Source organism: Equus przewalskii, chromosome 17 (genome assembly GCF_037783145.1).
Source record: "Equus przewalskii isolate Varuska chromosome 17, EquPr2, whole genome shotgun sequence".
NCBI lineage: Eukaryota > Metazoa > Chordata > Mammalia > Perissodactyla > Equidae > Equus > Equus przewalskii.
Window position 1 is genome coordinate 27,131,019 of NC_091847.1, and position 15,360 is coordinate 27,146,378.

The 15,360-nt window shown below is 37.8% G+C and overlaps 1 long non-coding RNA gene across 2 annotated transcripts in view; it reads left to right on the top strand.

Moving 5' to 3' along the window:
• The first annotated feature begins 649 nt into the window (after positions 1-649).
• Positions 650-15,360, top strand: part of LOC103566234 (uncharacterized) — a 57,152-nt gene continuing 42,441 nt past the window's right edge. For both annotated transcript variants that reach the window (XR_548452.2, XR_011528733.1), the window contains exons 1-2: positions 650-792; positions 8,911-8,992. This is a non-coding gene — a long non-coding RNA (uncharacterized lncRNA). The remainder of the gene's footprint in view (positions 793-8,910; positions 8,993-15,360) is intronic.

Genomic DNA, 15,360 nt, shown 5'->3' on the forward strand with positions numbered 1-15,360 from the left:
GCCCATCTTCAAGGATGATCCTTACAGAACGTGTGCCAGCTGAATATTACGTAACACTGTTAGGTACACGGCTGCCAATGCTGGCATTGCTTAGCCTGAGAAAAATGATCCTTCTAGTTAAGTAGACCCTCCCTGTGTCTCATAAACCACACAAAACTGTGTGCTGCTGGCAGGTAATGGCTTGCAATTAGAGTGGCAGGCAGGTAATGACTTGAAATCACATGCCAATTGTTTCTGAGTGTTCCCCTCCGTTTCAAAACTCTGGATGAGTGGGAAAGTCATGGGGGGCTGTAAGAATGCAAACAGAGGAAACGGGAGGGACACAACCAGGGAATCTCTTTCTGAATAGAATCTTTCCCCATTTGTTTCTTATTTTACCCCCAGGTCCTCCCTGAGCGACTCCAAAGAGGCGCTGAGAATTGGCAGGTTACTTTACCTGCCTGCTGCTCCTACTGGGCGGGATGGTGCCTATTGAGAAATTCTTTGCTGTTTTGGAATCAAACCAACCTTCTTAGTTTCAGCCTCTACACGAGAAAATTGGAATTGAGAGAGTAATGGCAGCTCAGCTTGTTTGAAAAGAAGCATGAATTACTCAAAGCCAGGTTTTACTTCCCTGTTACAACTTCTTTCTCTTTCATGAGCTTTCCCCAGCTTCATGGAGAAGAAGCATGGTGTTGAAGCAAGAAAAGCTGGGCAAGGAGCCTGTGCAAAATCAAGGCTGTACCACTTCTCAAAGGAACCCATAAATGATTTAGGCCACTGTTCACGAATGAAAATGCCTGTGGGGTCCATGTGAGTAACGTAATTGAACATACTATTGAGAGGAGGGTGGGAAGGGAGGAAGTGGTGGCCAGCTGGACAAGTTTGTGGCCTCCCTATGCTTGGGCAATGTCCATTCCGCTCAAGCCAATTGCTAGAATATGGGTACAGGGTGGCCAGATTTCCAAAATTCATCAGAGGAGCCAGAAATCTGAAATTTTATGGAAAAAGATCCCATTTTTAAAGCATTGAAACTAATTTTAAAAAATTAAAATCTTTGTGTGAGTGGAGCAAAACCAGTGGCCTGATTTCAGATCACAGGCTGTAAGTTGATGATCTCTGTTTTAAATTACATTTTTCTACTTGGTACCTTTTCTCTTTGCAATCTCGTTAGACTAGTAAAGAAGAATAAACAAAGGTGGACTTACACGTGCAAGTGTTACTTGGCTTTAAAAGTTCTCTTGTGATTGTTATGTCCAAACACTTGGAAAAGGACGTTTTAGGAAATTGCCCCACACAATGTCTGCCTGGTTTTGAGCTTTTCCTAAATGCAGAGGGCTTCCTTGGGTCAATCCTGTGGGGCTCTTTCAAGCTTAGTTTTAGAGAAGAACCTCTTTGAGCTCTGAAGACTGGTTCTAATGAGTCATTATTAAGGGGAATTGACTGACTTCTCTCAGGCCAGCAGTCTCGTAGCCTCCAAAGAACACATTTTAGGAGCTGGAAAGGCCTGGATTTCATTTGATCTGGGCTCTGCCTACTTCTATTATTGTGACCTTGGGCAAACCACTCCATCCAACTAAGCTTCCAGGTCCTCACAGTAAAATAAGAGTGAAGTACTTATCTTGTAGAACTGTGGTCAGGATTAGAGAAAAATGATTAAATTATTCCTTTCATTAATCTTTCATGTAACACAGATGAATAGATTGTGGTCGTAGAACGCAATAGCCAGATACATACTTTGCACTGGTTAAGCTTCAAATCATAAATACACTTTATATTTATTTGAGTTCAAACTCTTCTATGCTTTTCTAGAATATTTAAAGAAAATTAAGAAACTTTCTTGAGAAAATTTTCAGTTAAACAGTATCAAATAAAATCATGTTCCAACATGTAGAACACTAATGCAATTACATGTCTAGCGCAAAAAAGGTTCAGCAGTTAGAGTAAAATAAATTTATCTTTTCAATGTAAAATCTGAAGAGAGAACTTGCTTTCATTCTGGAACTTGGTCTACTGGGCAAAATGATGAGAGTTATTTTTTCAAAAGGTAGATTGTTGTTCTTTTACATACAAGTAAGAAATTATCTAGCAAATCAAGGTTAACAGAGATTAGTCATACATAGAATTTGTTAGGTTTGTGTGAGAGTGATAGCAACGTGTGGCTGGTCACTCTGAATGTGCCAAGGACTAGAAGAAAAAGAACTTGCTTAGGTGTTTTGTAGTCAGGGAACCAGATTTCGGAGGTGGTCTCAACACAATCTTAAAAACCATCATGTCTACATGTTCGATTTTCTTTCTATCCCTTACTCTATTTTTAGAAGAGAGGTTTCTAGCTATCTTACGTCAAACTGAAAAATTACTTGCTTATATGTTAGGTGGGGTTTCTTGAGCGAGGGTACTAAAGCACTAAAGTACTAAGTACTAAAAACTTTATCCTCAACTGAAAAACAAAATTGGATCTATATGAGGGCAAAGGTGCAATTGGCATTATTTGCCCTTTTTCCAAATGTTTTTTTAAAATATAGTTGACTAAGCAGTTTGTGGACGCCTATCCTTTTTCTACCTGGCATCAATTTTGTGTATAGATTCTCTTTAAGAGAAAGATATCAAAATCAGTCTCACATTCAGCTACTAGCTTCCAGTTTTTAGATTTTGGTTGTTCAGTTGCATAGTAATTAAGATAAACTTCCAGTCCTAAAGTTTTTTGAAGTTTCTTTCCTCACGGTAAAAAAAAAAAAAATCAGCTAAATTGTTTAAAGATCCAGTTTAATTTAGAAAGGGCAAAATAAAATCATAGGCATAGAGAGCTATAAATATTACCCAAATGTATAAGTTGAATTACGTGGGTTATCTAAAGACAAGAGAAATTGTGTTTTTTAATGCACTATTATTTTTTTCTGAAATATCTGACTATAACTGAAAGGATTTAATACTCTACTATGCTTTTCACATAGTCTGATTCTGTAGATCCCGAGATGTTACTTGTCTTCCTCCTCTGTTTGCTTTTATGTGTGTTCATCTCAATATTAATAGGAATATTAAATGATAGACTTAGTTTTCCGTAAAATAGAACTCTAATAGAACTTAGAGAAATCCAAATACAATTATGAACAATTATGTATAAAATTGCAATACTTAGGTAGTTTATCAGCATATCAGGTAGTTGTCACCGTTTTAAGGGGAAAGAAATCACCTTAAGGTCAGATTAATTATTTTGTTAAATAACTAATATTTTCTATTCTAATTTGTGAAAACTTAAAAACTAGAAGAATTGATAGCATGCTTTAAAAAAAATTAAATCATTTACCCCCAGATTTTTATAAGTCCTTATAAGAGTTTATGCATTTTCTCGAATTTCATTATTTTCTTTTAAAAAGCCAGCTTCGGTGGGGGTGGGGTGGGAGAGAGGGCAGAGGGAGAAGGGAGCTCAAGAGGTATATACATAAATTGTCTTAATTTCTGAGAAATGTGGGTCTGACAATCACTTAAGACAATATAGTTGGTATGGCTGTCAGGACGAACTCTTTTCAAAAGAATATTTTTATAGAATATCATTGTGACACTTTGCTCAGATGGATGTCTTTAGCAGTATTTGATTAATGTAACGTAATAAAAGAGATGCTCACCAAAGTGTCCGTACATGTCTTGTTAAGTATGTTTGATTCATTATATGTGGTTCTCAGTTCTTTCCTCTTTCCGCAGTTCATTTTTTATCATTTCAATAATATATCTATAAATATGAAAAAGTTGGCACTTTCAAAGTCTTTGACATATATGGCTATTAATTCATAACTCTAAAAAATTGTATCTTTCAACCTGTCATTTTAAAGCTTGTAGAGTTTATTATAGTAAGTAACCTGTGTGAGAAATTATATTTTGAACTTTAGCGAGAAGATAAATAAGCTCTTGAACCTAAAAGTTAAAGAAAAGATACCTAGACATAGTTCTAAGACAGAATTACATGAAAAGATCAGCTGTTAAAGATTATAATTTTAACTCCCTGAAGATATCATTGAGGTTTATATTGATTACTAATTTCCAACTTATTTTGTTTTCCAACTGCAGATATCAAATATTGAGCAAGCTTGTAATTAACAAAGCTATCCAAATTCAGTTTCAGGATGATCCTGTTGCAATGGGTTAATGGGTTAAACTTCACGATTTATATATCAATGACGTAGATGGTTTTAAGCCAAGATATTCTGAAGGACAAATAATAACAGTACTTATTTATGTACATATTCTAGGTGTTATTATTTTAACAAGAGTAAGCCCTATAAGGTCGATATAATTTTACTGTCATTTTACTGATGAGGAAACTGAGGCAGAGGTAACATGTCCAAGATCACACACATGCTAAGGGGCAGAGCTGGGCTGGGTTTGGAACTCAGCAGTCTGGCTTCAGAGTTTTTGACCTCCTCTAGGAAAAGTTCAACTCGAAACATTTTCTTGATGCCTTTAGTCCTGTTTCATATCCTTTACTGGATAAGCAACAGCTTGGCCCCCTGACTCCCCATGTTCCTTTCCTTAGTTCGATTAAGAAAATAATGGCCAAACATAAGGACAGCAAGTCTAAAGTGTTCCACGTAATGAGCTCTGACTCACGGATGATTTGGGAATTTTGGGTGCCAGGCAAGCACATCATGAGTGAATAAGCCTGTGGCAGGGGCTGAGGGTGAGGCCTGAGGACATGGTTTATGTTGGAGCCTCACCGTGTTCTGGGTGACTCATGTACACTAAACAGCAGAGTCATGAACCATTTACCCACACCCAATATCAGGTTCACGCCGAGGCTGTTCTCCCACAGCCATGTTACAGCTCTCTCTAAAGAGCCCAGAACTCATTTGGCCTTTTCCCAGGAGGATCTTGAAGGAAAATTAGAGAGCAGATGGCTTTGAGGTCCTGATGGTCCTTTCCTGGGAGGACTGTTCTTCCTCTGTGCTCTGAAAGACACACAGATGGTACTTTCCTCTCTCTTGCGCTGTGTGGAAGGAATGGGTTTGGGGTCAGTTAGTTGGATGCCTAGCTCTCAGCAATGCCCTCGCCACCTCTGAGATCTTGGGCAATTCACTTGTCATTCTTGGGTATGGCTTTCTTGGAAAACTATAAAACTTATAGAATGAAATGGAAGAATTTTAATGCATTGAAAGGAAATTAACACAGAAGAAATTTTAACATTATTTTCAGCAGTCACTTAGCCAATTGCTTCAGCTCAGGAATGACCAATGCCAGAGCACTAATTAAGGATGTTAATTTTATTCAGTTTTGAGTCTGTTTAGTGTTAAGGGAGAGAAAGAGAGGGTTTAAAATGTGCACTATTAATTTTTTTTTACACAAGGCTTTTTGAAACTATAAATAAAGTTAAGGAACCTATGCAAGGACTAAAAGAGGATCAAAAGAAAAGAAGCATTCAACACTGTAGGCTGAAACACACATGGCATCTTCCAGACAGGGAGGAACCTTTTCCATCTTGCACTGCTCACAGAGCCATCCATTGTGGCTCAGCATCCTTCAAGCCTCTGAGCTCTTCTACCCTAGAAGGAACCTGACGCTGCTTATTATCAATGCTATCACAATAGCTGGCAAGAGGAGGGGGCCTTAAAAGGCTCAACTACGTTGGTTAGGACTATAGGTTTTGGGAACACATTGGCTAAAATAAATCATAAAATCATAGTTCTGAGTGAGCCTCTGTTCTGAGAGGTAGAGAATTGGAGAGGAAAGCTGTGTTTGTCATTTTAGAGTGCCCAAGTCTGGCACTTCCCTTCAGTATGTATTTTGGGCAAGTCTCCTCACTTTTCGGAGACTAACTTACCACCCCTGGGTGTTGGGGGGGCTGGACTCACAGAAAGCTAAGGCCCCATTTGAGTTTGCATGCCACTGACTCTGGACTTTTCTATATAAACACTAAGTAAACTTACAGTAACTATGGAGAAAGACTGTGTCCTTGCTGATAATTGTAAATGTCCATGATGTCAAAATGCAGGATGGTAAAAAGTGAAGTTGAAAAATGAGGAAGAGGTGTGACAGGGTGTAATCTAAATAGTTTTGAAGGGTGTGCACTTTTTAGGCTGCCTAAAGTCAAGACTGAAAAATATGTATCTTCTCCTGGCATATTTCAGAGTTGGCCAAACTACATTTTAGTTAAGAACTACATTGTCCAGAAAGAGAGAGGATAATAATTAAAGCACAGATAGCCCTGTGGCTCAGATAATCCCTTTTTCTGATGGATAAAATCCTTGGATGGTTGTTTTTTAATTGAGTCTTTAAAACAGAACGCTAGACTTGACAAAAGACCAAGAACCCTCGCAGAAGGAGGCAGAGAGGAGCAAGGGAAAGAGAAAAGATTTAAAGATTTATTATTATGATATTACATATATTATATTAATAAATTACACGAAATTTAGCATTGAAATTTATATGTTTCAAACATATAAAAAATATAATGACAAGTATAATGAATCTTCATATTCCCATTAAGATTCAACAATCAATTCTTGGCCAATCTTGTTTCATCTGTATCTTCACTTAATCTTGTTCTAATAAGAGTATTTTGAGTTAAATCCCTCACATAATCTGTAAATATTTCTAAAAGTTAAGGACTCTTTTTATTTTAAAAGGCTATTGCAATATTATTAACACGTAAAAATTTAACAAAAACTCCTTAATATTATTCAGTTGAAGTCAGGGATCGTATTTCTCCGATTGTCTCACGTATATATTTTTACAATTTGTTTGAATCTGGATCCTAATAAGGTCCATAGATAACTATTGGTGATATGAAGTCTCTTTTAATCTACAGGTGTCTTCTATCTTTCTTTCTTTTTTTTTTCTCCTTAACATCTATTTGGTCAGGAAACTGGGTCATTTTTCCTGTGCATTTTCTGATTTTAATGATTAAATTTCTGTGTTATCTTTTGACTTGTTCGTCCGTCAGTCTCTTCTGTTTCCTGTGAACTGGTAAGGGCATGATTAGATTCAGGGTTTTTTTTTTTGGCAATTCTACTTCGTAGATGTGTAGTGTATTTCTATTAGGAGGCAGATAATGTCTCCTTGCCTCCCTTTTTGTCATATTAGTAGACATTATTGATTATTCATTATAGGTTGTAATATACTAATTCATTATAGGATGCAATGTATTAATTCTATTAATATAATTCCTTTTTAACCTGGTAGCTGAAAAATTTCTTTTAAGAGAAGTCTCCTTTATTTTATTACGAATTATATGTTCAGTATTATTTGCATACGGAACTCAGGATAAATACTGGATTTAACCCTTATTTATTTACTAGTTTCAGCTTATTTTCTGGCATTCTTCAAAGAGGACTAATGACAGCTGTGTTTGTTTAAACTGTATTATTTTGAATTCATGGATTTAAAAATATTTGGATGGTGAGCTTTTAAGTCAGATGGATGTAGGTTTGAATCCTGACTTTCTGAACACTGGAAGGAATCTTTCCTCCTTTCCCCCATGATTAGTTCCCCGCCACTTTTAGCTCTCTTCTGTAGTAAGACTTTCTCTAACTTTCTTGGCCAGGTTAAAACCTCCCAAACGCACAATTTCACACTCATTTGTGTGGATGTTTTCGTACCTGACTTCTTTGCTGGGCTACAAATTGAGAGTGCCTATAAATATTTGTTTATCGAATGCTGAAAAACTTGAGCAAATTAATCTCTGTGAGCTTCAGTTTTCTCATCTATAAAATAGGGGTAATAATACTGATGCTATGATGTTATTGTGAAGATTAAATGAGACAATGCAAGGTGCATTGTCTGTGCCTGATGCAAGGCACCTGTAGGCTTTCTCAGGTGGTAGCCAGTTTTATTACTATTTCTTATCTAATGGCCTCGGACACTTCACTCCTGTTGTGAATTACTTTGCTGATATCTGTCTGAAAGTATTGCCTGAGAAACAATTATGAAAAAATAATTGTCTGCTTCTGTTTATGAAATGCTAAGTCAGATGACAAATTAACAGCATTTACAGAATTCTAAAATGTCCTGAAAGGGGGAAGAGAAAGAAATAGCATTCAAGTCTCCTGCCTCTAACGTGCTGCGGGGAGACAAGGTAATAATTGAGAATGATATCAAAATAGCCGTAAAGAATTATGTGAATGAATTAAATCTGAGAAGATGGATGGAGTAGTTTAAGTCAGGGAAAGGTCTCCAGGTACATTGGATGCTAAAGGAGAGGAAGAACATACTTTGGAGGAGTCTGTGTGAGTGGAAGAGAAATTCTGCAGTTAGGACTGGTCTCATTCTCAAAAAAAGGGAAGTTGCTGCTTTAGGAAGCCTGAATAAATGTCCTCACAATACTCGCTTGACTAAAAATATCTCTTCCATTTGTTTGAGATCATTCAAATCAGTCTATCCTTATGCAAATGCTAGAACTTTAGATTTTCCCCTCTCACACCACACTTTGTCCTATCTTCATGATTTTTCTCAGGCTCGTCCTTCCTCTGGAATGCCCTTCTTGCTTTTCTTTACTTACCATTTTTATACCATGTCAGGAGTCACTTCTTTAGAATGTCTGTCATAGACCCTTACCCCAAACCACCAGGTAGGTAGGGATTTGTGTTTGAGCAAACTCAATATGCTAACAGTGTGGAGGCTGGGAGACCAATTAGAAGTATCCAGGGAATGGTGATGGCATTGTCCAGGTGCCCGACGATGAGGGCCTGAACTGAAGCCGTGCGTTTGGAGAAAAGGGGACAATGAGAAACAGATTTAGTAGGTAGAACTGAAAGTGCTTGCGTACAGCGTCTTGTTTGAGTTGGCTCCTAAGCATTCAGTACATGAGTAAATCAAAATGTTAGCCCGTTAGTGCAGTCCAGAGCTTGCGATTCCTGTATTATTTGGTGTTTAGAATTACCCCTACTTCTATTCTCTTTCATAAAGCTATGTGACCTTGACTTTTCCCCTGTGTTTTCCCAGGACGTACTGTACATATTCCCATCACTCCATTTACCGCCCTGCTTGTATCTGCTGACTTCACTGAACTATGAGCACCTAGATGGTAAGAATTCTCTTATCCATCTTCACAACCTCAGCAGTGTGCCCAGCACATATTTAGTGTTTAAGAAATAACAAATGGGTGATTGAAGTCTTATTGGGCGACTTGTACGTTTACATTTGGATAAGATATTTAGTTACCTGGAAGGAAAGATCAGGAATGAGTTAACACACGAACCTACTTTATTTATCTGATTGACCTCTTTTCAGGAGCAGGAACAGAGTGGTGGCGAGCTGGCACAGCACAGCAGGTTGATTTTGGGTGGGTAGGTAGGCAGCACAGGCTAACTTTCAATCCTGGCAGAGATGCAGGGAAAGAGCAAAGGAAAACTGCCTCGTTTGTATTTTTCTGGTAGCATGGCCGTTGTGTGAGAGAGAGGTGGGAGAAAGTAAGAAGTGTCTAGGGAGTATTGATCGGTCTTATAGTCTTTTCTTGACTAGATTGTAGAAATTGAGCAGAGGCAAACCGTACAGAGGTTAGATGGGGGTGGGCAATTGTTGGAGACTGGGTTCTATGTAGAAATGTCCATCATAGAAATTCATAATAGTCTTCCCAGGAAAAAACCATCTATATTCGCAGGGTTTTGTATATTTGCACAGAGAACTTGCTCCTCTATCTAGGTTCTTAAAACACTCAGTTATCTGCCTAAGAGAGGTGCTTTTGACATAAACAACTATCTACCTGGTGTCAGAATTTCTCAACAGATAAGACACACTTGTGCTCAGGAAGGAACTTCTGCAGTCAAAGAGCACACTAAACTTTTACTGTGAATATGAGAAGAAAGGCATGCATCAGAATGACAGGAGCACCCGCTCTGGTGTATCTGAACCTGACATGAGGGAGGGGCTGTCGTTTTTATCAGGCATGCTGAAGGCAGCCGCTCTTGCAACATGGACTGTCTTAGATTTTACTGCTTTCTGAAATTTTTAGTACCATGGTAGAGATTAAATGAAATCCAGGATTATTGCAGACAGTGTTAGAAATGAACCATAAAATGTTGATCATTAAGAACCAGACTGATCTTGTATTTCATGGGATTTAGCACTTGTCTGTATTTATCCAATTAAATGTCTCCACCTATAACATTTGTTTTTTTCCTGGGTGGAGTGATGGCCAAGAGTAGATCTTTTTCTACGAAATTTTTTTTTCTATCATGTTTAATTATATAAAATTTCGTAGTTATTTTCCAATAGCTCTGTATTTGCTAAACAAGTTTGTTTAGATATAAAGATTTATCACTGACATTTTTGACTTCTGATTTATATGGAATCTTAAGAAATTATACTAAATAAATTTTTAAACTATACTCATTAGGCAGTCTGATAAATTCTCCTCAAAAGGAAAATAAATATTTTAAATTCTTTTTATAAATATGTCTTGGTGTTTGACAATGCCTCAGTCTTAGAGTAGTGAAAAGATTAAATAAAATGCCAGTTTGAGGCAACTTTTTATATTTGTTAATTTCTTATCCTAACAATACAGAGATAATTCCTAGGAGACCTCATTTCCCTGACAAGTCAAAGGTTTACTGTGCTTCTTATTGTTTGCTTTTTAAGTGTCAAGAACTTCTATTTATTTTTTCTTTTTTTCCCAAAGTCTATTGAACTAACCAAACAAATCTTAGTAGTATTGTTAAAGTCTTATTATTATTTCTTATAATAATTATTTCTTAAGGGCCAGCAGGAAGTCCTCCAGTATTCAACATAGTTTACAACCTCTGTGGGATGGACAATTTACAGAAGTGCCAACTGGGGTTGAAACTAGAACTGGGTTGTCCAAATGTAATGGTTCTGGCTTCCTTTGCATTATTGCAAATTTTTCTTTGTTTCCTTGTTACGGTTGAGCAGACCTCCCCCAAGATGTTTAGATGGACAACTTAAGGGAGGTGTGTTTTCGGGAAGACTTAGTGGCAACATCGGTGAAAAGTCTTAGTGAGACATGGCAAAGGTCATTGTAATGCGGCCTTGGCTCTCATAATTTCGGAGGAAGTAGGTAGGAGGTGGTGGCAGAAAGGAAAAGATACTGAGGTGTTTCTAACACGGGCACAGGAATATGTGGCAATAATAGAACGTTACTAAAGTTTTCCTCTAGAATGAGTCATTGCCAAATATAATTCGAAGCTTTGTGCAGCCCCAAGAAAATACCAATTTGTATGATTTTTATGAAGCTGCACTTTGGAAAGGTGGGCGAATTGGTTGATAGACAGTGAACAAATGCACACAGGATTCACAGTTGAAGTTGAGATTGTGGCTTGAGGTTAGCGAGGTGTGACACCAAAGTTAGTGACACATGGATGTCTTTCCAAAGGTCTGATTTGTTAAAAACAATGCTGAAATACTTTGACAGATAACTGTAAGTATTCTAGGCTTAACTGGGAGGGAAATGTTGCATTATAGTTCAAGAATAGACAATAGCCTTTCAAACCCAAATCAAGTATCTAACCACCCTAAAGAAATGAATTTTGTTGTGAAGCTGAAACAGTTACATATTATATTCTTTAACTTAATTAGCGGCAGATGTACCTTGGGTCTAATAAGCTCCATATTATTCAGTGGCAATGCTAGCATCTCCTCCATCAATGTTATCCAAATTTAATCTTTTTTCTTTTTAAAGATTGGCACCTGCGCTAACATGTGTTGCCAATCTTTTTTTTTTTTCCTTATTCTCCCCAAAGCCCCCCACTACATAGTTGTATATTCTAGTTGTGAGTGCCTCTGGTTGTCCCATGTGGAACGCTGCCTCAACGTGGCCTGATGACCCGTGCCATGTCCGCGCCCAGGATCTGAACTTGTGAAACCCTGGGCTGCCGCAACGGAACACACGAACTAAACCACTTGGCCACGGGGCCGGCCCCCAAATTTAATCTTAATATTATTTTACTGAATCTGTGGCAACAGCTTGTTATTTTTTCCTTTTTGTTTTGTTTTCTCTTTTTTTTTGATGGTAGCCAGGGAGTGTGGTGGGGCAGACATTCAGAAGCTTGGGGCCAGTTTGATGTATCTCCAAAGGTTAACACTTAAATAATTGTCGGAATTATAAAGTGTTCTAGGTCCTCAACTTTTCATATCCAGGAAGATTTGCTACTTTCAACAAAAATCAGAACAGAGAGACTAATAACCTATACCCATATGAATTATTTTCCTATCAGTATAAAGTATGATAAAGTGTGAAAAAAAGCAAAATTTGAGATAGTTTTGTAGGAGCTTGATAGTGTAGGTGGACGTACGTCAGATATTGTACTAATTTAGTCTAAATACTTTCACATGTAAAAAGAGAGGCAGATAGGATATTTTGTCTAAAGAGGACAGAGTTAAAATAATATTTGGAAATGACAAGTAGTCAGATATGGGCATAACGTTTCATTTTAGAGATACGTTATTGTACAGACAAATTTGGTAATAGTGTGTATTTTACTTCTAAGAATTTGGTGAGTAAAGTACTTTGCTTTTCCCCTCATGTTCTGGTAATAAGATTTCATATTCTGTGAGCATTTCACGTTTCTCAATCCTCCGAGGCTATGAAGAGTCCTCCGCCCTGACATCTCAACTTCCCCAAGATAATGCTAAAAAGAAGTCCAAATCCTTCCACAGGCACTGCCAATACCACATGGCAATCTTCATCTCTTCCCAGGGCCTTTGATTGGCTTAGTTTGCAGGAGCCCATGGAAGACTCCACCTTGTTCAGTGGGTATTTAGTAAAATTGAAACACCACTTGTCTACAGCCCATTTCAACTTTTCCGTGATTCTTAGGAAGGCCCTAGGCTCCATTTGGAAAACAGAAAACAAACCACAGATCTATGAAGGTCAAAGGGGAACTTAAGAAAGCAGTAGCAATTGTTAAGACATGGAAACTTCTTGTTTAAATTTCATTGGACTCATTTATATTGACTCTCAAGTAGACACTCTAATGACATAATTTTGTTGGGCACTTTATGAAGCAGAGGAAAATGTCAGGCACTGCAAAATGTATGGATAGAGTCAAAGCTGCAGTATTGGTAATTAGTTCAATAGAGTAAAACTGAGAGTTAGGTTATTTTCTGGGAATTTGAGCACAAATTTGACAAGGCAAAGAAAATGGATTGCATTCCAGTGAGAACTAGCTTAACACTTGAATTCAGAAAACTTCAGATTTCTTCCTTGTTCAGTCGTGCAAATAGAGAAGACGGTAAGAAAGAGAAGTAATTCAGAAGGAGGGCTTCAGAGAGTAAACTGAAGATTTCCATGGAAATATGCTGGGTTTTTTTATTTTTTATTTTTTTGCCACTTTTAAGCTATTGCTTTCAGTTTACTTCAATGCAGTCACTGAAGTAGCTTAGAAAGAAATCTTTGATATGCCAGATCAACCAAAAGTTTTAAAATATGCTTTTGTGCCTCCATTTATAATGCAAATAGTAAGTTGGCATTTTGGGTTCATTTCACCATTGTCTCTGAAGTGTGTTAACATATACAGAGTGAGGAAGGGAAGGGAGTCCCACAAGAGAGCACATCTTTGATAGTTCAATAATAATAAAAAAATGTATTTAGGTCTTTGCTAAATACCTTTCACCTCCTAAGAATATAAAAAATGAGAGGAAGAGATCTAAGAAGAATAAATTGTGGTTGCCCTCTATGTTAGCTGAATGACTAAAGATATTATTCTATGAATTACCCACTACTTAAATATTCCTAAGTCTAGCCTTTATGAGCTCATAAAAAAGACTCTGCTTATGTGTCCAGGAAAGCCAATATCTTTATATACTGTCAGAACAGAACTAACATGCTGTTTCAATATCAGTTGGAAAACCAGTAGATATTTCGTTATATAAAGCAAGCTGGGCAATCACCTTAAACCCACGTTTATGTTTTAGTTTTATCATACATAAACATTATCTAGCTGAAATAGTTTTAAAAAATGGTAACCTATGTTTGAGAATGATGGAAAGAGACTTGGAATTCTGGTTGCAATAGGATTGCCACTGTAGTGCTTTATTCATGAGAATCTCCAATCTTTTTTCAGATATACTAAAAAAGTCAAAATTAATTAACGTCAGAAACACAAATGAAGGTTGGCAATAATCATACATCCATGCTAGGAGGGGGGAAGACTGGGAGTCCTATATGCTGTATAAACCCCAGAGTCCACTTTTCCTTTTGAGTTCCTCTATAAAGCCTCTTATGCATTCTGAAGCTTCAGAATTTCTTCTAGGCAACTGATGTCAAAATACATTTTCTGACAAATACCCCCCAAAAATGCAACCAAGAGCAAAAATATTTCAGGAAGCTTCAGTTGAAGTGTGAGTAATAACCATTGGATAAACAGAAGTTTTGCCATCTTCTGTTTCATGATTGAACTTCTCAAATGTAAACAATTTATAAGGAAAATAGTGAGCATGTCAGATTTGAGCAACAGAGAAAAGCTTGACAAGAAAATCAGAGTTGTGCTTTGTCAGGACAGGTAGGTAGGACACGCCTATGATTCTAAACTGTTTAGATATATTCTTGTCTTTGAAATCATCATTCCTTCCCTTCTCTCCCCTTCCCTCTTGGGCACTGGCTTGGACTTTGTTTGCCTTTGCTTAACTTGGGGACCTGAGTTCAGAACTTCTCAATACTCTCCCCATTCTCCTCTCATTCATCTCCCCCGGAGCCTTCTCCCACTTGGGCTTATTGGGTAACCATTTCCTCGCAGGTGTCTCCTCACCTCAGCATTGCTTAAGTACCTCTTATATGTGTTGCTTAATGGTTATACTTTACGGGAAAATGAGTCTCCCCGTGACCTCCTTTCTTTTGTTATCTGACTTGAATTAAGTTTTACAACTCTGATTAGAGACAAATCTTTATTTTTCGACACTGCTACTCTTTCTGCTGGCTCATTTGACACAGCTGATAGAGAAGGGATCAAATGCTGCAACTGATTAGCATATCAAGACCTGTTTGCAGGAATGATGATAAAATACCATGAGAAAACATGCTATATATACTCTGTAGTAGATGCTGTTGGTACCCTGCCTAGATCCCCTTCAGTGGCTGGTACATACTCCCCCCAGCTGCTTTGAGTGCAACTGGTAAACTCACAGCCGCCTCCTTCTCTGGAGAATTGCCCCCTGACCATGGCTGACTGGGAAGGGGGGAAGCTTGCAAAGGCCAGCCGCTTGGCCTCAACATGGACCTAAGGCTGTGGTGCAATCTGTGCTCCAGAGCGTCTCCGTGGGATCCAGTGAAGCTAGTCTCCAGCTGAGCCCGCATTCTTGCGTAGCATCCACCCCCTCTTTCTTCCCTCTCCTTCCCCTTCAAACACTCCTCCGAAAAATCACTTGAAAAAGAATTCCTTTGTCAGTCTCTGTTTCTAAGGAAACTCACCTAAAACGTACACCTTTAAAATAAAGAAAAGT